General features: G+C 40.4%; 1 pseudogene; it reads left to right on the plus strand.

The window, feature by feature from the left end:
* Positions 1-870: 870 nt before the first annotated feature.
* Positions 871-25,790, plus strand: part of LOC149241090 (uncharacterized) — a 36,777-nt pseudogene continuing 11,857 nt past the window's right edge.

A 25,790-nucleotide genomic window follows, 5' to 3' on the forward strand; every position in this document is an offset into this window, starting at 1 on the left:
TTATTGTTATGTTGGCTCTGGTTATGTTATGACCCCATAGACTCCTATATATAGAAAGGAGGTCTTTTCATTTGTATCATCTAAGAATTGTTCATTTGTGTAATGTAAAGGAGGTTGCCCCCTCAAAGAGGCTTATTTCTAAGGCATTGATCTATATTTTCTATCTTTTTGTGAGCTGGTTTCATAACAAGGGTCCATTGAAAGTATGCAACATGGGTACTCCTTGGATGAGGAATTAAATTTTGCATCCAAAGAGTACTCTCACTCAAAATTTGAGTAAAACCGTAGGGAAATAGTTGAAAATACGAGTTGAAAATATTTATTTATTTATTTATTTATTTATTTATTTTTTATTTTTTTAACTCCAAAAATAGTGAAACATCCCCCATGGTTGACATCACCATCTTGAGTCCTATTGGTTCTTATAAAGTTAATTTTGGTTGTACATTTTTTATTTGAGGCCCATTTTTTACGTCAAAATTTCTCTAGTGGCTTGTAATGACAAAAAATATTCTTTGCATGCAACAATCAAGCATATTTGGTCTCTTTTGAAGGACCATCCTTAATAGTTGCAGAATCTTCAAAATTAGGTATGTTCTTTTAAGGCTACAACTTACTATCATATATGATTATTATTGTCATTAGGCCTGAAAAATATATGTTTGTATCTTCAAAAAAATGAGACAAGACTGCCTTATTTTGCAGAACTCGGTTTTTTTATATCTCTATATGTATTGTGTTTCATTTTTTTGTGTTTTGGGAAATTTTTTGGAGTTTTCAGAATGAGTGCAATCTAAATTTCGTATCTGAAGCCTATTTGTAAGCAGTGGAAATCTTTGAAGGAAAATAAGAGTTGGTCTGGCTCTTTTTATGGTCAATTTTAGATTTCTTAACCATATGGAGAAGGAAGAAAATAGTTCGATATGTTTATTGATATGGGTATTATGTTAATTTTGTGAAAAATTACATAGACTCATATTCTCTACAATCATATAATAAGAATAGAAATTGCAACTCTCCTTGTAGGTTTTCTGAGAAATGTACTTGTCTATATATCTAAGCTGCATCTCTAGTTAATTTATTTAGAATTATCTTAGTTTGGAAAAAAAAATTCTCTCAGGATGCACTGAGAGATAAAATTTAAAGTTTGCATTTTTCTTCTTAACATTGGTAGGATCAAAACATAATTGAGCAAGCAACTTGATTGTATTCAATATAATTTTTTATCAGTGTTCAATATCAATTCTATTACACATGGAATTGTTCAAATCATGTAACCTAGAGCCCGTAGTTTTTAACAAGTTTTATATGGATTTCCATTTGTATCATTTGTTATATTGCTTTAAAATTCAGAGGCTAATTTGTTTTTCATTGTAGTAGGTGCCAAAAATGTTTTCACCAACTTGTATTGAACATCCGTTGGATCACTTACAGTTAGGGAAGCCTCCTAGGACTACAACCTTCATAAAGAATACTGACAACAACTCCATGGGAAGCGGGATTCTCAATATGTTTAACGTTCATCATATATCTTTAGGATCTTCAATTGGATGTTCTACTTCTCTAGAAAACATCAACTTCGTATATGTGATGTAGTTTGTAGATTATGGATCTAAAGTGGCTTTAATTCAGGGAATGGATGGTGAAAATGAAGCCACTGGAAGATCAGGGCCAGAAAACAGTTTTGATCCAGTTTATTTTCTCAAGTTCCATGTCTTGGCAGTCGATCATCAGAAGCCAATTGATCATAAGAACTTGGATCAAGATATTCATGAAGTATAGATAACCCTCGCCATTGAATATGATGGAAATTATCACACCGATGGTAATTCATGTTCAGATCATCTAGAACATGTGAATGATGTTTCAACTTATGAAAAGACATCGAATTTGAATCATGAGCTCAATCTATCCATCGATGTTGCCAACTGCTATGAAAATGGGACATTCATTTGACAAACAACAACCAATCATGTCCTTAGACACCCCAAAAATAGCAAGTTTTTCAACTTCTTGTTGTACACCAAATCAACCCCTCGAGTGCAAGCCTAAAAGAAAAATATCTCGAGATTTTCAGAACAGTGAAGAGGTTGAAATATAGTGGATGACTCATATCATTACGGAGCAAAATCAACATAAACAAATGAAGGAACATTTGAGGGTTTTGACTCCTGAGATCCCTTATGCCTGGTTCCTAGATTCAAAGGGTATTCATACTATCTCTTCAACACCTAGTTAATTTATGCAATTAGATATTGCCTAAGCTTCTATAAATTTCTCAACTGCTTTAATGCATGAATGGATTTAATAAAACTAACTAGAATATTTTTGTTTAAAGTAATAATTGTTACATCTCAACAACATTACTTCACTATATAGTATGCAAGATCAAATAAGAGAAACCTTTGTGAAATAATAGTAGGAATTCGTTATGATAATATTATTATTTGTTTTGATAATTGTAACATCCCTTCTCCTAATCCTTACCATAACACAGATTAAGAGGAGGAGGTTACTATGCTGACCCAAGATCCAAGGTGTCATTATGGAAATGGGATCTTGTTGTAGCGGCTACAACCACCCTCCAAAATTTTGGCTCACATTCAAATTTTGGAGCCTACCTTGGATCCTATGATTGATCATCCTTGGTCACTTTTTGGTAAGTTGATGATTTCAAGCTCCCCTCCTTGATCTTAAAAGTTGTCTGCGTTCTCATCTTCATGAAGCATGTGTCATCATCGAGGATAGGGGTTGTTGTTTGTCATGCAAAGGGAATGTTGTCTTGCTTCAAGGGAATTGTGTGCGTATGAGTGGTTGTCATCACATAGACATGTTTCACACTCACTTCACGCACTCTTGTCACGAAGGTTGTTGCATCAAGCAAAGTATGTCTTATGCATTCTGGATGGTCTACGTTGTGTCACTAAGTGTCTGTGTGCGATCACAGTCAAGTCCTACCAATGTTTACATATGTTTCATTAATCTCACACTTAGCCATTTTCCCAAGAAACCTAGCCCCATCCATCTTCCTGGAATTGTGCGCTTTGCTTCTGCAACCATCAAGCTTCCTCCCTTGCTTGATGAAACCTTGCAGTGCACAGAGACACCGACCTCCATTTCCTTCTAAAACCCGCAGCCCGCAGAGACCCAAGCCAGCACTGCTCTCCAAAAATGTGTAGATAAGTCAGGCATCCAACATTGCTCTCCAGAAATGCGCAGAGCAGTCAAGCATCCAACATTGCTCTCCAGAAATGCGCAGAGCAGTCAAGCATCCAACATTGCTCTCCAGAAATGCGCAGAGAAGTCTAGCTGCACTGCATTGAGAAATTGCGCATAAGTGTCCTCCCAGGACCCCCATCCCACAGCAGTGTCTTGTGCCTCAAAAATACGCAGAGTTGTCCAAGATGCCCTGTGTGTCTTGCGTGCAGAAACTGCACAGATGGGCCTCCTAGGGCCTCATTATGGCAGCATTCACTGTCTGTTGAAATTGCGCAGATCTATCTCTCAGTGACTACAAGAAAAGGTGACATGTTGAAATCGCTTCCAAGGAGTTGAGGAGAAGGACCAAGGAACCAAGTAATGGAAAAGATCAGGACCGCATGCAAACTCCGTCGGATGCATGATCATCTTGAGGGTAAGTATGTTAAGTGAAGAATACCTTTCAAGGTACACCTCTTAATTGAGTTTGCAGGACTACTTTTCATTGTCATATCATCCTGTCCTCAGTAACATGCATGTGTGCAAATACGAAAATACATTTACATGTTTCTTCTACATTCCTTAATTCATTTTCACTTGTTTGACCAATTATTGTCATCGGCATGTTGATTGCAATGTCATGCTTGCAGCCATGTTCTGGCCATCCACAAAGTCCCTCTTCGTGTGTACAAGTTGTATTCTCAATGTAAACATATTTCGCACTCACACACGAAGTTGTATGCACTGTTGCACAAGCGTCATCGTCATCGTTCAACGATCTATCACAAGTGTCGCGCTTGTCGCTCACATCGCTGATCAGTCACAATGAGTGTATGTTGTCTTGATGGTTCGAGGTGTCTTGTCGTCAAGTCATGTTGAGTGTGTGTTCGCAATGTCATGCATGTACGAAGTCACTCATTCATACACTTGGTAATTTTGTTGAAACTCTATCAATCGAACCATCCTCCAACAGTTGGACATCTGCTGAGCTGCATTACGCAGTTTCAGCCCTCAGTGATCATGTACTATTTCCTAGAATTACACAGAGCTCGAGGCTTCCTCCCAAACAGTCTGCACTGCAGAATCCTGGAATCGACTCAACCGAATGTCACCCAGAATAGTGCAGAAGTTTCCCAACAAGCCATTTCAATATGTGTTGCTTGCAAGCACATCAACCAAGCCTCCAGCTGGTCAACTGGAGAGTTTGAACGAGCAGTGACCCCGGGCCTCACTCCCCCAAAAAATTGTGCAAAAGCTGCAAATCATGCCCGCTTTATTGACTGAAGAAACTACATAGACATGTCGGATAAACACCCTGTGTCCGTCACTGCCTCCCTCAAAAAATTGCACAGTTTTTCTAGTCAGTCACCCAGTCAACTGGCCCGCTACTAGCCCAGAAAACTACGCAATTTTGATGAGCAGTTCCCCAAATTCCCAACATCTCGCTTAGCTCAGAAATTATGCAAGGATATCCAACAATCCAACCTCCCAGCATTTCACAGTTTTTTTCCAGCAGCGCTCCTGCAGCCTATTGCCAGCCCCCTAGAAAAATTGTGCAGTTTTTGTCAGCAACACTCCTGCAGCCCGCTGCCAATTCCCCAGAGAAACTACGTAGTTTTTTTTGCCAATCCCCCTCTACTGCCTGCCTTGCCTCCCTGAAAAAATTATGCAGATCTGCCCTCTAGTCAAGCCAGATCCCGCGAACAATCATTACTAATCTGGATCGTCCATCTTAGTCTCCCAGTGACCTCTTCCCAATTTTCAGCAGCAATGCTCGAAGCCCACATATCGGCTTGAAATCTACCTTGCACAGCTTCATATCCTTTTCCTCTCTCCCAATCACCTGCATCTAAAATCGAACGACAATTCATCATGGTAGATCGTCTCGTCATGAGTGATTGCAGATACAGGTACATGGATGAGACATGATGCAACGATGAATGGGATGAATAACGAGATCATGCGAGGAGATTTGCTCACGAACAGAAGAATGAGGAATGCATGCGAGGAGATTGTTTCACGAATGGACGAACGAGGAATGCATGCGAGGGGATTGTTTTGCGAATGAACGAACGAGGAATTCATGCAAGGATATTTCTTCGTGAATGGAAGAACACATGAAACATGCCAAAGTACAAGCGAAGGAGCGACATGTAGATACAACATCAAGCGAACACCAAGACCATCGAACACTCCACACACCTTGCCATGCGGAGGTGAAGTTATGATACACCAAGAGGACATCCATCACCTAGAAACACTGCAGCTTGAAATGTACACCACCACCAGCATGAACACACCATCTTTGTCGTGTCGAGTCATGTCATGAGTCATATCAGCCACATCACTACTGTGGGCCACGCTATTGTAATCAATGTAATGTAACATGGAAGTCCAAGAGACCCACATGTAAATCTAAAGAGTCATGTAAGTCAAACATTCATGAGGGAAGTCGAACAGTCACAAGGACCAATTTTACCCTTGGCTATAAATACCCTTCATTTGTACATGCAATAGACTTTTCACCTTGGCTCCTCCCACATAGCCTTGAGAGTCTATAATCTTTTCTTTGAAGAGCGAGTCGTGGCTCCAACACCCCACTATTGGGGTTAGTGATGTAATGGTGTACGAATGTGTCTTGGAACTTTCGCTTAATTCAGAAGCCTGTTAATAGGCCAGGATGTTTTCACACATGTGTTGTATTTGTTTGTAAGACTATTCTTTGGAAGCTTGTAATGCATGTTGCTTTAACCTGTATTAAGACAGTTGAAATATTTTAGTTGTTTTAGTACATATGTTATTGGAAATGTGTTGTATCAGTTGTTAACGTTTTCTTGCCCATGTGGGCTATCCTACAAACACTCGACAGATTCATTCTTGTAAACTTGTAATAATGTCCGTCGCACTCATGTGAACTATTCCGTTGGGTGTTGTACGTGCTATCTTCTCACCTTATGTTTGTGATTGTCGCAGTCGTGTGGGCTACTCCGCCGGAAGTTGTGCATGTCCTGTTCTCTAGCAAAGTTTGGACTGTACCCTTTCAACTTGAAACTCACTTCCACCCTCTCCCTCTTTAGTGAAAGAAATTTGACACAAGCAGCAATAAGAACTCGCGAGGCATGCGAATCTCGTTGTTCAAAGACAAAGAAAACCACTCTTAGGTGCTAATAAGCAAGAGCCAAGGCATATCTTTAAGATAATGGCAACTGGGCCATCATACCGGTTGGGACTCCTACACCAAATGGTGTGAGGTCTAGTTGGGACTTCATACCAGGGAGATCCCTTGAATTTTGGTGGGTCCAGTACCGTCAACATTTCTAGCACTAGAAGGAGGGCCAGATGACAAGCTAAGTCCTCACAATCTATTTTGAATCTCCACATACTTATCATGACTAAACACAAAATTTCTCTTCCGGAGTGTATGTCTTATGGAAATGACTTTGAAATCTCGGAAGAGCTCTGGAATAACTTGTCACATAAAACATACGATGGTGGAGGCCAAGTAGCCTTGGTTAGACACACGGTTGGCATTGTAGGCTCCTGTGAAAGGAATGAAATCTTTGAAGATTACATGACCTGTGCGTTGTTCGCATGCACACTTCGAGGGCACCCGCTACATTGGTGTGCCATGTTGCCCAAAAAATCTATTCACTCTCTCCCTCATCTGGTCACAGAGATAGACTGTGCTTTCAATCATTTTGATCATAAAACACTCAATAAAGAAATTTTGAATATGGAAAGCACTTGATGAATCCGTTGAGAAATTTCACACACGCTTTTGTAATCTTGCACACTGATTTCCTAAAGATGAGATTGATTGGGAATTTCTTGATGGAAGAATTGAGTATCTTCTTTACTTTTCTAAAAATTCGCAATTCTTAAAATCATTCAAACCCCTCCCAGCATACCTCGGTGTTAGAGCTGCTAAATCTAAGACGGGAAAGGTTGTTGTCACAAGTGATTGTCTATCCTCTTCTCACGAAACAGTGCTAGCTTTGCAATGCAAGGTGGGAGAAGGTGCGTGCACATCTGTTGAACTGTCACATCCTCCTACCCCACTTGCTCTGGATATCTATGCATATTTGGCTTGCAATCCTGCTGGTTGTCATGTGGACTTGTTACCTCAACCTCCATCCTCGCGTTCTGATGGTCCTCCGTATTGTATTGTCTTGTGTTCTTCCATTCCGAACTCCACACTTTTTATGAACGAGAATCAAGTTGTTGACGGAGTTGGTGTTTTGGAGCCAACCTGCACTATTATTCATGATGAGTGTGTGCGGGAATCTAAAGAAGAACACATTGTGAAGGATGACTCCCTTCCATCCGTGCATCATCCACTCTATCCTGACATCCCTTATGATTCTGCCACTTTTGATTCTCCCTGTGAAAACTCATTTCCAGATGTTTCTACTTCCGATCGTTCACAGGACACACCGAATGTCAGTATGTCATTACATTGCGAAGAGGACACATCTTCCTCTGAAAATTTGTCCCATCTATCATCTATCATTTCTGAAAACACAGAGGGTGAACATCCTTTCTTCTCATCTACCCCTCTGCATGATTCATCAAATCATGAGGATGTCGATGAACATCCCGAATTTTCTGATCGTGGTTGTCATGATATTTGTACTTCTTCATTTGATCACGATGTTGATTCACTCGTTGTTAATCTCTCTAAGCCACTGGTCTCCGATGATCTACCTATTGAAAGAGTGGAAACCCTGCAAGTTGTCGAGGCACTTCAGCCTGGGCTGATGGTTATGTCAGGCCCTCATTGTCCTGAGGTTGGTTCCACTTTCGATCTAAAAAAAATTTAAACACCCAAGGCTCCTCATCACTCTCTTCTTCGCATTGAAGATCAACCAAACACCCAGATTTTTCTTCCTCCACTCGAATCACATGATCCCATCGCTCAAGCTTTGGAGGAATCTTACACAACGAGCGCGCTTGCAAAGCATAAGTTGTTGGTCTTTCTCATGTTCGCTCATATGTCACAGTCCAAAGAGTGTGTATGTTTACTGTCTGCACGCAGTGCGTCGCAACACCATGGTACGTTTGCAAAATGTTTGTTTTGTGCATTCACTCTTTTCTATTCTGTGGATGTTTTAGAACTCAGAGCGTGTTGGTCTTCGTTGATCTATCTTTCTTGTTCGTTGGTTTACATGCATATCTTTCTTGTTAACCATGCCTTCACCAACATGGGTCAGCCAATGCGCCAGTGGTTGTATTGGAAATATTACTTCACGTGAGTAGGCCCATGCATTGTTTAGCATAGGAGTAGGAGTAGTCTTTTCTTCTTGCTTTGATTTTCTTTTCTTTCTAGTTTTCATGTTTGTTTGCTTACTCACTTAGTTTGGTTTTCTTGCTTTCTTGCTTTGCTTACTTGTTTTTATTTCGCTTTACTTCTGCTTTTTTTCTTTTTTTTCTTTCTTTGCTTGCTTGTACTTGTAGGTTAGCCTCTCGTGAAACCGTGTTTGGCTCTTGAGACAAGATGGGAAAATCTAAGAGGACTTGTACAACTATCAACACTTGGTTATTTTTTGTCGTCTCTCTTTATGAAGAGCTTGTTGTCTTCAGTCGATGATGCCTTGATGGAAAATATGTTCTGTATAAAGTGAGTCTTGGTGAAAACACAATGTTTGCGCTCTAACTAGCACCACCTACTCTAGTCGGTTGTTTTGGGTTAACCCCTGTCAGCTCATTCAAGTAGAGTAAGGTGAGGGGAAAACCTTAACAATTATGTCAAAGGATACATAACATGATTTTCTGAAGGAACAACCTCTTCTTCTCTCAATAAGTCAAGATCCCTCTTCTGCCTCTGAAATAAATAAGTGCCTACACACAGTTCTTTGAAAAATGAAAATATAAAAATTCTAAAAAAAAAAAATGAATAAGGTGAAAGAAGAGAAAGGATTCCTGCGCAGAGAGGTGATGCAAGTAACTCCGCCGGGGTACTGACTAGGCTCGTTGGTAGTGGAGCGATGCTTGTGTTCCTGCGTGACTCTGTCGGGGTACTGTCTAGGCCTGTTGGTAGTGGAGCAACACCAGAGATGAAACTTAAACTCTGATTGTCATATTACTTGTGCACCAATATACCCCTCATCCCCAATCGAAACAACTGGGTTGACTTGGCTTGGATGTGTGTTGACTGATCAAGAGAATGGTAGGGACTACATCTTTCAACCAAGTTAGTGTGGAAACCACGATGATCAAAGAATTGAACAATACTTCTGGAAGGGTTAGACTCACTTTTCACAAAACAAGATCCATACAGAGAGTTGGAGTTCTACCAGTGTGTCGCCAAGTGTTGTAGCGCCAACAATCACCCTCCAAAATTTCGGCTAGCAAGCAAATTTCGGAGCCTACCTTGGATCATGTGATCAATCATCCTTGGTCACTTGTTGGTAAGCTGATGATTTCAAGCTCCCCTCCCTAATCCTAAAAGTTGTTTGCGTTCTCATCTTCATGCAGCATGTGTCATCATCGGGCATAGGGGTTGTTGTTTCTCATGCAAAGGGAATATTGTCTTGCTTCAAGGGAATTGTGTGTGTATGAGTGGTTGTCATCACATAGGCATGTTTTACACGCACTTCAGGCACTCTTGTCACAAAGGTTGTTGCATCGAGCAAAGTATGTCTCATGCATTCTGGATGGTCTACGTTGTGTCACTAAGTGTCCGTGTGCGATCACAGTCAAGTCCTACCAATGTTTACATATGTTTCACTAATCTCAGACTTAGTCATTTTATCGAGCAACCTAGCCCCATCCAACCTCCTGGAACAGTGCGCTTTGCTTCTGCAACCATCAAGCTTCCTCCCTTGCCTGATGCAACCTCGAGTGCATAGAGACACTAACCTCCATTGCCTGTTGAAACCCCGCAGCCCGCAGAGAACCCAGCGAACACTTCTCTCCAAAAATGCGTAGAGCAGTCAGGCAGCCAGCACTGCTCTCCAGAAATGCAGAGAGCATTCCAACTACATTGCACTCAGAAATTGCACAGCGGTGTCCTCCCAGGACCCCCATCCCGCAGCAGTGTCCTGTGCCTCAAAATTGCGCAGTGTTGTCCAAGATGCCCTGTCTGTCTTGCATGCAGAAACTGCGCAGATGGGCCTCTTAGGACCTCATTATGGCAACAGTCATTGTTCGCTAAAATTGCGCAGATCTATCTCTCAGTGACTACAAGAAAAGGTGACATGATGAAATCACTTCCAAGGAGTTGAGGAGAAGGTCCAAGGAACCAAGTAATGGAAAAGATCAGGACCACATGAAAACTCCGTCAGATGCATGATCATCTTGAGGGTAAGTATGGTAAGTAAAGAACACCTTTCAAAGTACACCTCTTAATTGAGTTTTCAGAACTGCTCGTCATTGTCATATCATCCTGTCCTCAGTGACATGCATGTGTGCAAATACGAAAATACATTTGTGTGTTTCTTCTACATGTCTTGCTTCATTTTCACTTATTTGACCAACTGTCGTCTTCGGCATGTTAATTGCAATGTCATGCTTTCATTCATGTTCTTGCCATACACAAATTCCCTCTTTGTGTGTACAATTTGTATTCTCTATGTAAACATTTGTCACACTCATATGCAAAGTTGTATGCACTGTCGCACAAGCGTCGTTGCGGTTTTTCAACGATCTATCACAAGTGTCGCACTTGTCTCTCACACCGTCAGTCAGTCACACTGAGTGTATGTTGTCTTGATGGTTCGAGGTGTCTTGTCGTCAAGTCATGTTGAGTGTGTTTTCGCGAGGTCATGCATGTACGAAGTCACTCATTCACACACTTGGTCATTTTGTTGAAACTTTGTCAATTGGACCATCCTCCAATAGCCAGACATCCACTGAGCTACATTGCACAGTTTCAGCTCTCAGTGATCATGTATTGTTGCCTAGAATTGTGCAGAGCTTGAGGTTTCCTCCTAGGCATTCTAAACTTTAGAATACTGGAATCGACTCAATCGACTATCACCCAAAACAGCGCAGAAGTTTCCCAGTAAACCATTTCAATCTATGTTGCCTGCAAGCACATCAACCGAGCCTCCAGCTGGTCAACTGGAGAGTTTGACCGTGTAGTGATCCTAGGTCTCACTCCCCAAAAAAATTGTGCAAAAGCTTCAAAGCATGCCCGCTCCGCTAACTAAAGAAACTATGTAGACATGTCAGATAGACACGCTGTGTCCGTCATTGTCTCCCTCAAAAAATTGCGCAGTTTTTCCATCCAGTCACCCAGTCAGCCGAACTACTGCTCGCTCGAAAAACTATGCAGTTTTCATGAGGAGTTCCCCAGTTGTCCTGCTCAGCTCAGAAACTATGTAAGGATGTCCAGCAGGACAACCTCCCAGCATTGCGCAGTTATTTCCAGCAGCACTCTCGCAGCTCACTACCATCTCCCCATAAAAATTGTGTAGTTTTTGTCAGCAACACTCCTGCAGCCTGCTACCAGCTCCCCAGAGATATTGCACAGTTTTTACTGCCAATCCCCCTCTGTTGCCTGCACTACCTCCCTGAAAAACTTGCACAGATCTTCCCTCTAACCGAGCCAGTTCCCGCAGACAGTCACTGCTGATCTGGATTGTCCATCTTAGTCTCCCAGTGACCTCTGCGCAATTTTCACCAACAGTGCCCATAGCCCGCATCCTAACTTGAAATCTGCCTTGCGCAGCTTAAGAGCCTTATACTCTCTCACGGTCACCTGCATTCGAAAGCACACGACAATGGATCATGGTAGACTAGGAGATTTTTGGATTTCTAAAAATTTTGATCTCTTCAACTATCTTAAAACCTTAATTAGACATCATTGTTGTGTTCATCTCATCAAAACGATTCTCGGGATATAAAAATTTTCCTCAATCTGGCCTTCTGATCAAGAGATATGACCTTGAAATTCTAGTGAATTAGAGAGTGCCACATCATCAGCCTTACCACGTGGTTACCATAGTTAATTTGTTGGCGCCACCTAGCAGTGGTTTATTTGTTGTTGACCCATTCATGGGTTGAGTTCCATAACCTTATGTTATGCAATAATATATATATATCTATATCTATATCTACATATATATATATATATATATATATATATATATATATATATATATATATATATCTTTCCTTGCTCAGTTGTTGATTTCCCCACTTAATCTTGGCCTTCCATAGTTGGCCTCGTGCTTGGTTATGCATTGTAGTCATATGGCTAGTGACTTAGATTTCAAGTGATCCTCGTGGAGCCTAATACGTCCATCCAAGTCATGGATAAGGTTACGAGGCTAAGAATGTAGCAAATTCTTTCTCCCACACTACACTTTGTGCCATTTGCAAAAGGATCAACCATGGATTGGCCATGGTGATTCTACAATTGATTAGACTTACAACAAGGTTCAACCATCACTATTGAAGTTATGTGAACCAAACATTAGTCATATCCCTCCTAAGCTTACAGCAAGGTTACCATCTTTGAGTCCTTGATGGCAGAGCTATTAAACACAACCCAGGGACTCATCCATCCAGTCTATAAGAGTTTTGTAGTCCCTTGCGTCCAACGAGTCATACAGGGAACAGACCATACTCGATGCATACTTTTATAGGCCTCAAGGAGTTCAACGTTCCTCAAATAAACAAGAAATCCTCCTTTGTGGTATGATTATAGACATAAGCCATAAATACAAGCACATAAGTGACTATAATACAAGCCTACAAGCATTTCATTCTTAAGGATGAGAATTCCAGGCATGAGCCACATAGTTGGTCATCAAACATTCATTGCTACAGACCTGAAACCAACACAGATGACATTCAACAATCATATCTAATATAATGGCATGACTTAGTCCTACAACATCACCAAGATAATTATATATGTGTGGGTTTCCTGCATAAAGGAAAGTAATGCAATCCTCATGGTAACAAGCATACATCCATCAGAATTTAACCATTCCAACCATAGTGAACCATGAACCATTCTTATAATAAATACAACAATGGCTTATGGCTCAATAATGAGCTCAATAATAAGGAATGCATTTATAGACACTTATATGGAATTAATAGTGGAGTTGGAAATACAATGGTGTATGCAGGCCTTCCTTAATATTCCTCCTAAGCTTGCAGGATTTAGATCAGGGCCAAACAACCAATTCATTCCTAGTTTATTTATCTATTTAATTAATAGAGATATGTTTATCTCACCATACACAGACCTTAAGCCAAATTTCAAGCCCAGAATGCACACAGAAATAAGCATATTCTTGTAAAGATATTCACAGCACTTGCAATATATTTTTCATGTCCAATTCACATCCTTGACCATTAATCTAGGCAGTTAACAACTTTGTGCGAAAATATAATATACGACACATGAATCATAAGTAAACATAGATACATTATTCCTTCAGGAATGAACCATTCCTCATCCATTTCATGGACCTTTAAGATTGTTGGGGAATTAGTTATGCCTCATCATTGTGGGTGGGCTAGGAGGGGTATAGGGGACATTAGCCACCTGGGCGAGGATGGGTTGAGTGGTCGTGTCCATGGTGAGGTAGTTGACCCTCATTCCCCTTAAACAAAGGCAACGTTGTTCATCCCCCTTCCTTGGAATCTTTGGAGAATCAACTCAATGAAGTTACCCATTTGTTGGAACAACTTGGTGAGGATCAGCATGAGGATCGCAATGTTATTATAAGTTTCATGAATGCTCTACAACACAACTAATGGCACATGCAAAACTATTTGGCCAGTATTTAGAGAGGAAAAGGGAGATTGTAAGAAAAGATGGAGAATATTGAAGGAAGGCTAGCCCACATGGAGAAACACATTCAATGTGATTTCAAACCCTTTCCATCTCTAGGATTTGGTCTTGATCACCGAGCTCTAGTTAATTTCTCATGTGCATAATGTTTGTTGGATATATCTTAATTTTGAACACCTTTTGGTATGTTTGTTCTATTAAGTTTAGACTACTTAGAATATTTAGGCATTTACCTATCTGTTTGGGGATCTATCTTTTGGCCAATAAATCTGATATGAGTGAGGCCAACATATCTTTGAGAAAATGTAAGCACTATAGAAATCTTTATGATTAATAGAATGGCTTTGATTCACAAAAATAAAAATTAAATAGATATTTATGATGAGGCATAAATTATTTAGTTTGAGTGGGATTTAGTCTCTATTAAGTCTCAATTTCAAACCTCATGATAGGGATTAAGAATGAAACTCTAATTTTAAAGGAATTAAACTATAATTTTAAGTGAGATTTAATCTCTATTAAGTCTCAAGTTCAACCCTGATGATAAAGATTAAAGATAAAACTCTAATTTAAAGAAATTAAATAATTTAATAAAATTTCACAAAATAATAATAACAACACAAGTATATTTTTGCTTTTGAAATGAAAAACATTTTTTTTTTTCATAATTAGAAAATCTATTATAAATTAACCATAAATAAAAAGAGTCATTATTAAATACTCTTTACAAACTACCACTCACAAATATAATTTAACTTATCACCATATTAAAAAAAATAACTTTTTTATAATAAAATGTTTTTTAAATATTGGACGAAAATTTATTACTTTTTTTTCATGACAATCCTTTTTAACTTTTATTTTTTAAGGATGTTACAACTTATCAATACCGTGTTTAATATAATCTTAATTGTTTGTTATGAGCGAGAGTTAAAGATAATATATTGTTGGTTTACGTAAACTTTATCGTGTTAGAAAATTATATATTACGGAGCAATGGAACACATAAAATATTGCAGAAATATAAACACAGAAAACGCACAAAACAAGAGAGACACAGATATACGTGGTTCACCCAGTTTGGGCTACGTCCACCCCGAACAGCCAGTCCTTCCTTTCTATTATCCAGCAAAATGAAGAGATACAACCTACAGCAAAACCGCTGTAATATCCTCTGTTTTCTCTCACAGTCTCACCTCTTTGTTTCTCGCTCACCGAATACACATCTATCTCACAGCCTCAAATACAATGCCCTCATATAAAGAGAGGGGTTGCCTTCTAGGGCAAAAAACCCTAAACTAAACATAAGTTCTACCGTCAGATCATCCGCCTAATGAACGGCCCAGATTGACTAGAAATTACTATACTTTTACAAGGCAATTTTACAGCTGTTTTTAGCTTCGGGGGCGCTGCCCCCGAAACCCCCCGCCAGGGGGGGGGCTCCCAAAAGTCACTGCCGCCCCCCCTGGACCCCCCACGGCAGCGATTATTTTACGGGCGGCGTTGCCGCCCCATTTTGAACTGGGGTCCAATATGCCGGTACTATAGAAGATAATCAGGCTCCACACCCAACAATCTCCCACTTGGAGACTGATTGTAGCAACTCCACCGCTGCTCCATTTGCTGGACAATGACTCCTCTTTGGACCTGGCTGTTTCTCATCTTCATCGTCATCCTTGAAGACCAACTGAAACTAAGCATATTCTCAGTTTCTCCCTGGTTACAACTTTTGTTAGCATATCTGCAGGGTTCTGGCTAGTGTGTATCTTTTCCAGCTTCAACTCTCCATCTTCCAACACTGATCGTATGAAATGGTACTTGAGTTGTATGTGTTTTGTCCTGGAATGAAATGTTGAGTTCTTTGCAAGATGAATGGCACTTTGACTATCACTGTATAACGTGCCCATATCATGCTCCTTACCCAATTCACCCATAAACCTTTGTAACCAAATCATTTCTTTACTAGCCTCTGTAGCAGCAACATACTCTGCTTCTGTTGTTGAAAGTGCAACAACACTTTGGATTTTTGAAACCCAACTGACAGCTGTTCCTCCGACAGTAAATACATATCCTGTAGTGCTCCTCCTATTATCTCTGTCACCTGCCATATCTGCATCAACATATCCTTGTAGGGATATGTTTGAACCACCAAAGCATAATGCCTGATTTGTGGTACCTCTCAAATATCTGAGAATCCATTTCACTGCCATCCAATGTTCCTTTCCTGGATTGTTCATGTACCTGCTTACAACTCCCACTGCATGTGCAATATCAGGCCTTGTGCAGACCATTGCATACATTAAACTTCCAACTGCTGATGCATATGGAACTTTAGACATATAATCCATGTCTTCTTGGGTCTTTGGGCACATTTCTTTGCTAAGTTTGAAATGGCTAGCAAAAGGTGTACTAACTGGTTTTGCATTTTTCATGTTAAATCTTTTCAACACCTTTTGTATGTACTCATTCTGAGACAATGTTAATTTTCTATTTTTCCTGTCTCTAGTTATTCTCATACCAAGGATTTGTTTTGCAGCACCCAAATCTTTCATTGCAAATGAATTTGCCAATTTTCTTTTGAGCACATTTATTTCCTGCATGTTAGATCCTGCAACAAACATGTCATCTACATACAATAACAATATAATATAGCTGCCATCATTTTGCTTTTTCAGATAAACACAATGATCAGAGTGACATCTAGTATAACCTTGTTCAGACATAAACTTGTCAAATTTTAGATACCATTGCCTTGGAGCCTGTTTTAAACCATACAAGCTCTTCTTCAACCTGCACACAAGTTTTTCCTTCCCTTTCACCTCATATCCTTGTGGCTGTTGCATATATATCTCTTCCTCCAAATCCCCATGGAGAAAGGTTGTCTTTACATCTAACTGCTCAAGATGCAAATCTTCAGCTGCTACAAGAATTAAAATAGTTCTGATTGAAGTCATTTTAACAACAGGAGAAAATATTTCATCAAAATCAATACCTTTCTTCTGTGCAAACCCTTTCACCACAAGTCTAGCTTTATACCTCTGTTTTCCTCCATCTTCTTCCTTCAGCCTGTAAACCCATTTATTCTTCAATGTAGTTTTTCCTACAGGCAACCTGACTAAATCCCAAGTCTGGTTATGCATTAAGGAGTCCATCTCTTCTTCCATGGCTACCTCCCACTTCTTCCTGCTTTCAACCTGCATTGCTTCTTCATAACATTCGGGTTCACCGGAATCAGTCAACAATAAATAATATAAACTCCACAGTTAAGCGCGCTTGAGCCAGAGGAGTTCTGGGATGGGTGACCTCCTGGGAAGTCCTGGTTACCGGGTGCAAGCCCCGGAAGTGATGATTGATGCTATGTGATTCGTTCTCCACATTTCACTAGTTTCAATCCCACTTCTTCACCCCTGTGAGCATCACCCGATGCAATGAGTGCTAAGTGAACTATTCAAAAATCATGAGAAATTAGTCAGTTACGACTACCTCTCATGGAAATGGTCATACGTTTGAATGACTTACTTAACGCAGTTGAATCCCAAAAATGATATCTAATATAATGCACTGCGTAAATCCCCCATACTTAAATTCAAAAAGAGTCAAGGGATCTCTACTTGAATGGTTCATGAGGCACAATACTTGCTAAGGTTTTGCAAATGGGGTAGCAAGCTAAGTGGGCTTGATTGTGGGGAAAAACTCCACAGTTAAGCGCGCTTGAGCCAGAGGAGTTCTGGGATGGGTGACCTCCTGGGAAGTCCTGGTTACCGGGTGCAAGCCCCGGAAGTGATGATTGATGCTATGTGATTCGTTCTCCACATTTCACTAGTTTCAATCCCACTTCTTCACCCCTGTGAGCATCACCCGATGCAATGAGTGCTAAGTGAACTATTCAAAAATCATGAGAAATTAGTCAGTTACGACTACCTCTCATGGAAATGGTCATACGTTTGAATGACTTACTTAACGCAGTTGAATCCCAAAAATGATATCTAATATAATGCACTGCGTAAATCCCCCATACTTAAATTCAAAAAGAGTCAAGGGATCTCTACTTGAATGGTTCATGAGGCACAATACTTGCTAAGGTTTTGCAAATGGGGTAGCAAGCTAAGTGGGCTTGATTGTGGGGAAAAACTCCACAGTTAAGCGCGCTTGAGCCAGAGGAGTTCTGGGATGGGTGACCTCCTGGGAAGTCCTGGTTACCGGGTGCAAGCCCCGGAAGTGATGATTGATGCTATGTGATTCGTTCTCCACATTTCACTAGTTTCAATCCCACTTCTTCACCCCTGTGAGCATCACCCGATGCAATGAGTGCTAAGTGAACTATTCAAAAATCATGAGAAATTAGTCAGTTACGACTACCTCTCATGGAAATGGTCATACGTTTGAATGACTTACTTAACGCAGTTGAATCCCAAAAATGATATCTAATATAATGCACTGCGTAAATCCCCCATACTTAAATTCACAAAGAGTCAAGGGATCTCTACTTGAATGGTTCATGAGGCACAATACTTGCTAAGGTTTTGCAAATGGGGTAGCAAGCTAAGTGGGCTTGATTGTGGGGAAAAACTCCACAGTTAAGCGCGCTTGAGCCAGAGGAGTTCTGGGATGGGTGACCTCCTGGGAAGTCCTGGTTACTGGGTGCAAGCCCCGGAAGTGATGATTGATGCTATGTGATTCGTTCTCCACATTTCACTAGTTTCAATCCCACTTCTTCACCCCTGTGAGCATCACCCGATGCAATGAGTGCTAAGTGAACTATTCAAAAATCAAGAGAAATTAGTCAGTTACGACTACCTCTCATGGAAATGGTCATACGTTTGAATGACTTACTTAACGCAGTTGAATCCCAAAAATGATATCTAATATAATGCACTGCGTAAATCCCCCATACTTAAATTCAAAAAGAGTCAAGGGATCTCTACTTGAATGGTTCATGAGGCACAATACTTGCTAAGGTTTTGCAAATGGGGTAGCAAGCTAAGTGGGCTTGATTGTGGGGAAAAACTCCACAGTTAAGCGCGCTTGAGCCAGAGGAGTTCTGGGATGGGTGACCTCCTGGGAAGTCCTGGTTACCGGGTGCAAGCCCCGGAAGTGATGATTGATGCTATGTGATTCGTTCTCCACATTTCACTAGTTTCAATCCCACTTCTTCACCCCTGTGAGCATCACCCGATGCAATGAGTGCTAAGTGAACTATTCAAAAATCATGAGAAATTAGTCAGTTACGACTACCTCTCATGGAAATGGTCATACGTTTGAATGACTTACTTAACGCAGTTGAATCCCAAAAATGATATCTAATATAATGCACTGCGTAAATCCCCCATACTTAAATTCAAAAAGAGTCAAGGGATCTCTACTTGAATGGTTCATGAGGCACAATACTTGCTAAGGTTTTGCAAATGGGGTAGCAAGCTAAGTGGGCTTGATTGTGGGGAAAAACTCCACAGTTAAGCGCGCTTGAGCCAGAGGAGTTCTGGGATGGGTGACCTCCTGGGAAGTCCTGGTTACCGGGTGCAAGCCCCGGAAGTGATGATTGATGCTATGTGATTCGTTCTCCACATTTCACTAGTTTCAATCCCACTTCTTCACCCCTGTGAGCATCACCCGATGCAATGAGTGCTAAGTGAACTATTCAAAAATCATGAGAAATTAGTCAGTTACGACTACCTCTCATGGAAATGGTCATACGTTTGAATGACTTACTTAACGCAGTTGAATCCCAAAAATGATATCTAATATAATGCACTGTGTAAATCCCCCATACTTAAATTCAAAAAGAGTCAAGGGATCTCTACTTGAATGGTTCATGAGGCACAATACTTGCTAAGGTTTTGCAAATGGGGTAGCAAGCTAAGTGGGCTTGATTGTGGGGAAAAACTCCACAGTTAAGCGCGCTTGAGCCAGAGGAGTTCTGGGATGGGTGACCTCCTGGGAAGTCCTGGTTACCGGGTGCAAGCCCCGGAAGTGATGATTGATGCTATGTGATTCGTTCTCCACATTTCACTAGTTTCAATCCCACTTCTTCACCCCTGTGAGCATCACCCGATGCAATGAGTGCTAAGTGAACTATTCAAAAATCATGAGAAATTAGTCAGTTACGACTACCTCTCATGGAAATGTTCATACGTTTGAATGACTTACTTAACGCAGTTGAATCCCAAAAATGATATCTAATATAATGCACTGCGTAAATCCCCCATACTTAAATTCAAAAAGAGTCAAGGGATCTCTACTTGAATGGTTCATGAGGCACAATACTTGCTAAGGTTTTGCAAATGGGGTAGCAAGCTAAGTGGGCTTGATTGTGGGGAAAAACTCCATAGTTAAGCGCGCTTGAGCCAGAGGAGTTCTGGGATGGGTGACCTCCTGGGAAGTCCTGGTTACTGGGTGCAAGCCCCGGAAGTGATGATTGATGCTATGTGATTCGTTCTCCTCATTTCACTAGTTTCAATCCCACTTCTTCACCCCTGTGAGCATCACCCGATGCAATGAGTGCTAAGTGAACTATTCAAAAATCATGAGAAATTAGTCAGTTACGACTACCTCTCATGGAAATGGTCATACGTTTGAATGACTTACTTAACGCAGTTGAATCCCAAAAATGATATCTAATATAATGCACTGCGTAAATCCCCCATACTTAAATTCAAAAAGAGTCAAGGGATCTCTACTTGAATGGTTCATGAGGCACAATACTTGCTAAGGTTTTGCAAATGGGGTAGCAAGCTAAGTGGGCTTGATTGTGGGGAAAAACTCCACAGTTAAGCGCGCTTGAGCCAGAGGAGTTCTGGGATGGGTGACCTCCTGGGAAGTCCTGGTTACCGGGTGCAAGCCCCGGAAGTGATGATTGATGCTATGTGATTCGTTCTCCACATTTCACTAGTTTCAATCCCACTTCTTCACCCCTGTGAGCATCACCCGATGCAATGAGTGCTAAGTGAACTATTCAAAAATCATGAGAAATTAGTCAGTTACGACTACCTCTCATGGAAATGGTCATACGTTTGAATGACTTACTTAACGCAGTTGAATCCCAAAAATGATATCTAATATAATGCACTGCGTAAATCCCCCATACTTAAATTCAAAAAGAGTCAAGGGATCTCTACTTGAATGGTTCATGAGGCACAATACTTGCTAAGGTTTTGCAAATGGGGTAGCAAGCTAAGTGGGCTTGATTGTGGGGAAAAACTCCACAGTTAAGCGCGCTTGAGCCAGAGGAGTTCTGGGATGGGTGACCTCCTGGGAAGTCCTGGTTACCGGGTGCAAGCCCCGGAAGTGATGATTGATGCTATGTGATTCGTTCTCCACATTTCACTAGTTTCAATCCCACTTCTTCACCCCTGTGAGCATCACCCGATGCAATGAGTGCTAAGTGAACTATTCAAAAATCATGAGAAATTAGTCAGTTACGACTACCTCTCATGGAAATGTTCATACGTTTGAATGACTTACTTAACGCAGTTGAATCCCAAAAATGATATCTAATAAATAATATAATGAAGGAGAGTATCGTTCAGGGGGTCTACCTATCCTGGTAGATCTTCTAACACCACTTTCAGGTGTTTGGGGTGCCTGTTGCTGTTGTGGTGGTTGCTGTTGTTGTGGTTGTTGATTATTATTATTTTCAGACACCTTTACTTTTTCAGTGATTTCATCAAGAACTGCGTATTCCTTGTTTTCCTTTTCCTGTTTCTTTTCCTGCAACTGATTCTTATACAAGACCTTTTCATTGAATATTACATCTCTGCTCCTAATGATTTTGTGATTTTCGTAATCATATAAGCGATAACCAAAATCATTAACACCATATCCAATAAAGGTACATTTCTTTGACTTTGCCTCAAGCTTTGTTCTATTTTCTTTATCAATATGGACAAAGGCCTCACAACCAAAAGGCTTTAAAATAGAGTAGTTTACCTTTTTACCTGTCCATGCTTCCTCTGGAACACCACCATCCAAGGAACTTGAAGGCCCTCCGTTTATTAGATAAACAGCGGTATCTACAGCATCTGCCCAAAACTGTAAAGGCAATCCTGCATGCAATCTCATGCACCGTGCACGCTCCATGATTGTTCTGTTCATCCTTTCTGACACACCATTTTCTTGTGGTGTTCTTGGAACTGTCTTCTCTCTTCGAATTCCATGCTCTGAACAATACCTATCAAACTCTTTGCTGCAATATTCACCTCCATTTTCTGATCTAAGACACTTCAATTTCTTTCTTGTCTCAATCTCAACCAAAGCTTTCCATTTCTTGAAAGTATCAAATACATCAGATTTATTCTTAATACAATAAATCCAAGTTTTTCTAGTTGCATCATCAATAAAAGTAATATAATAACGAGAGCCACCGAGAGATGATACCTGAGCAGGTCCCCATATGTCTGTATGCACAAGCTCTAATTTTTCGTTCTTCTTTTCTTTCCCAACTCTGAGAAATCTGACTCTCTTCTGTTTTCCATAAATGCAGTTCTCACAGAAGTCCAAATCAACATTCTTCAAACCCGGCAACAAATTCCTTGAGTGAAGAATCTTCATCCCCTTTTCACTCATGTGTCCGAGCCTATGATGCCATAATGCTGCATCTGCTCCTCTGGAAGTTAAAGCATTAACAGAGTTAGAAATACCATTGCATAAATACAATGTACCAACCTTTTCGCCTTTTGCTATTACCAGGGCTCCTTTAGTGACCTTCCAAGCTTTATCTGTGAAAGTTGTCACACAACCTTCACCGCCTAACTGCCCTGTTGAAATCAGATTTTTCTTTAGATCTGGAACATGCCTTACCTCCTTTAATAGCCATTGGTTTCCATTCTGCTGTTTTACAAGAACCTTACCCATTCCAACGATTTTACAGGGTTTATCATCACCTAGACGAACTTGTCCAAAATCTCCTTGAACATAGTCATGAAAGTATTTCTTATCAGGTGTGGCATGGAATGAAGCCCCTGAATCTACCACCCAGGAATCAGTAATATTTTCGAAAGAAAGAATCAAAGCATCTTGTAACACCTCACCTGTCACATTTGCTTCATGATTGTTTTCTTGCTGTGCATCTCCTTCTTTTCCCTTCCGAGATTTACAGTCTTTCTTTAGGTGTCCTTTCTTTCCACATTTCCAGCACACTATCCCCGATCTAGACTTGGATCTGCCTTTCCTTGATTTACTGCGATATCCTGAGCTCTTTCCTCTTTCCATTTTTCTTCCTCTAGACTCTGCACTCAAAGCATTTCCCGATGTCTCACCGGAGCTTTTCCATCGCATTTCCTCGCTAAGGATAGCACCGACAACATCATCAAACTTTAAAGTACTAGATCCAGAAACGGAGTTACTAATGGCCATTACCAAACCATTCCAACTTTCTGGTAATGAGCACAAGAATAGCAGAGCTCTAACTTCATCATCAAAGTTTACCCCTACAGAGCTTAACTGACTTGTAACTATATTAAAATCATTTAAATGGTTTGCAACAGATCCACCTTCCGACATATTCATATTAAATAACCATTTCATAAGAAATACCTTGTTTGAGGCCAAGGGTTTTTCATATAGTTTCGACAATGTCTGCATCAAACCCTCTGTCGTGGTTTCCTTCGAAATGTTGAAGGCGACTGACGCAGCAAGGCACAACCGTATTGTTCCGAGTGCCTTTCTATCCAGAAGGTTCCATTCTTCGTCTTTCATACCCGTCGGCATCTTTGTTTTTCCGCCCAATGGTAGGTATAGATCTTTCTGATACAGATAATCTTCCATCTGCATCTTCCACAGCGAGAAGTTTTGGCCGTTAAATTTCTCGACCCTAAACTTACCATCTTCCGCCATTGCTCCCACTCGAACCAGGAAAACCCTTCTTTCCTGCGAGTTTATCAGCCAAATAGACCTTCGGCTCTGATACCAGTTGTTAGAAAATTATATATTACGGAGCAATGGAACACATAAAATATTGCAGAAATATAAACACAGAAAACGCACAAAACAAGAGAGACACAGATATACGTGGTTCACCCAGTTTGGGCTACGTCCACCCCGAACAGCCAATCCTTCCTTTCTATTATCCAGCAAAATGAAGAGATACAACCTACAGCAAAACCGCTGTAATATCCTCTGTTTTCTCTCACAGTCTCACCTCTTTGTTTCTCGCTCACTGAATACACATCTATCTCACAGCCTCAAATACAATGCCCTCATATAAAGAGAGGGGTTGCCTTCTAGGGCAAAAAACCCTAAACTAAACATAAGTTCTACCGTCAGATCATCCGCCTAATCCGCCCCCCCCCTGGACCCCCCACGGCAGCGATTATTTTACGGGCGGCGTTGCCGCCCCATTTTGAACTGGGGTCCAATATGCCGGTACTATAGAAGATAATCAGGCTCCACACCCAACACATCGTTAGCCTTTCTTGCGGGATATTTATTATTTAGTTTAATCAATAACGAGTAATGGTTTTCAAAGGTGTAAAGTATAATAGAAGATTTCGGAAGATTATTTTGTTACTCATTTTAATGCAAGTAAAATCATTTTTCTATAAGAATATGTAGATGACAGATATCTAAAGTCACTTAGAGAAGTTAAAAAGGGTATACAAATTTCTGAAGAGGATTTTGCTTATTAGATTTTAATGACTAATGAGTAAAATTAGGCTATTATTAGGATTGAAGAAGGCATTTTTGGTATTCAGAAAGACATCATTCAGTTCCTTCAGTACAGTCTAGTGTCAAAGCAAGAGGAATGGGGATGACAACAGAGGAAGTGGAATTGGAGTAGAGTGACGCTCTTTCAGAGGTGGAAAGAGAGACACTCTTCTAGGAAAAACAATCTAATTTCGTTAATCATATTCTGGTTAAGTTCATTTATGTGCTAGTTTTGAACTTTTGTATTCTAAGTTTTGTGAATATGGGAATCATGATAATATAAAAGTCCTTTAAAAAAAGGTAGCACATCTCACTTGTGGTGACTACAATTACATAATATTTTTTTTAATATGAGTTATCTTCTAAAGTAGACAATCTTGAATTCACCAACCAATTTCTAGGTCAATTATGAGATCCCAAGCACATTGTCTGTGATCTTAGTCTTGGGCTTGCAAATAAAACTACCAATCTTTGAATGCTTCAAGTCATCGTCCAAGTCCCCATAATTTGCCATTATGGGGTAAAAGCAACACCAATGGCATTGATTTTGGCCAAAACTTTGATAGATTACAGGCACATCCAATCCATATTGATTAAAAGAATGTGTTAGCTACCTATACCAATAGGTTTCATTTTTCATGATTGGCAGGGGAAGTGCTCCTGAGTGATATATCTCTTTTATGTCAGCTTACATGTTCATGATAAGATATTACACAATGCAATGTTTGACTCAGGCGCTTCTCATAACCTGATGCCTTAGTCAGTAATGGAAAGACTGAATCTAGACATCACAAGACCATATAAGGACCTATTTTCATTTGACTCCAGCCAAGTTAAGTGTTTAGGCTTGATAAAAGATCTATGTGTGTCCCTTGTCCAGTACCCAAATAAAACAATCTTAATGGATGTGGTAGTTGCTGATATCCCACCCAAGTATGGAATGTTGTTATCAAGATCATGGGGGGCTAAACTCCAAGGTTCCCTGCAATTAGACATGTCATATGCCACCATCTCTGTCTTTGGGCAACCCAAGAGGCTATACAGAGAATCACTCATGAAATACATGGTGGGCAGTGAAGAAAAACTTCAAAATTTCCATATTTATGCAGTCCATTCTGATCTGGATTCCTTCATTCTGTTCAATGATGATATAAGTCCAATGAGTGATAACAAATCTGTCATACTTGAACAAGATCTG

The sequence above is a fragment of the Pinus tabuliformis genome, chromosome 8 (genome assembly GCF_031772625.1).
Source record: "Pinus tabuliformis cultivar Carrire ecotype Pingquan chromosome 8, CPIR1, whole genome shotgun sequence".
Classification (NCBI taxonomy): domain Eukaryota; kingdom Viridiplantae; phylum Streptophyta; class Pinopsida; order Pinales; family Pinaceae; genus Pinus; species Pinus tabuliformis.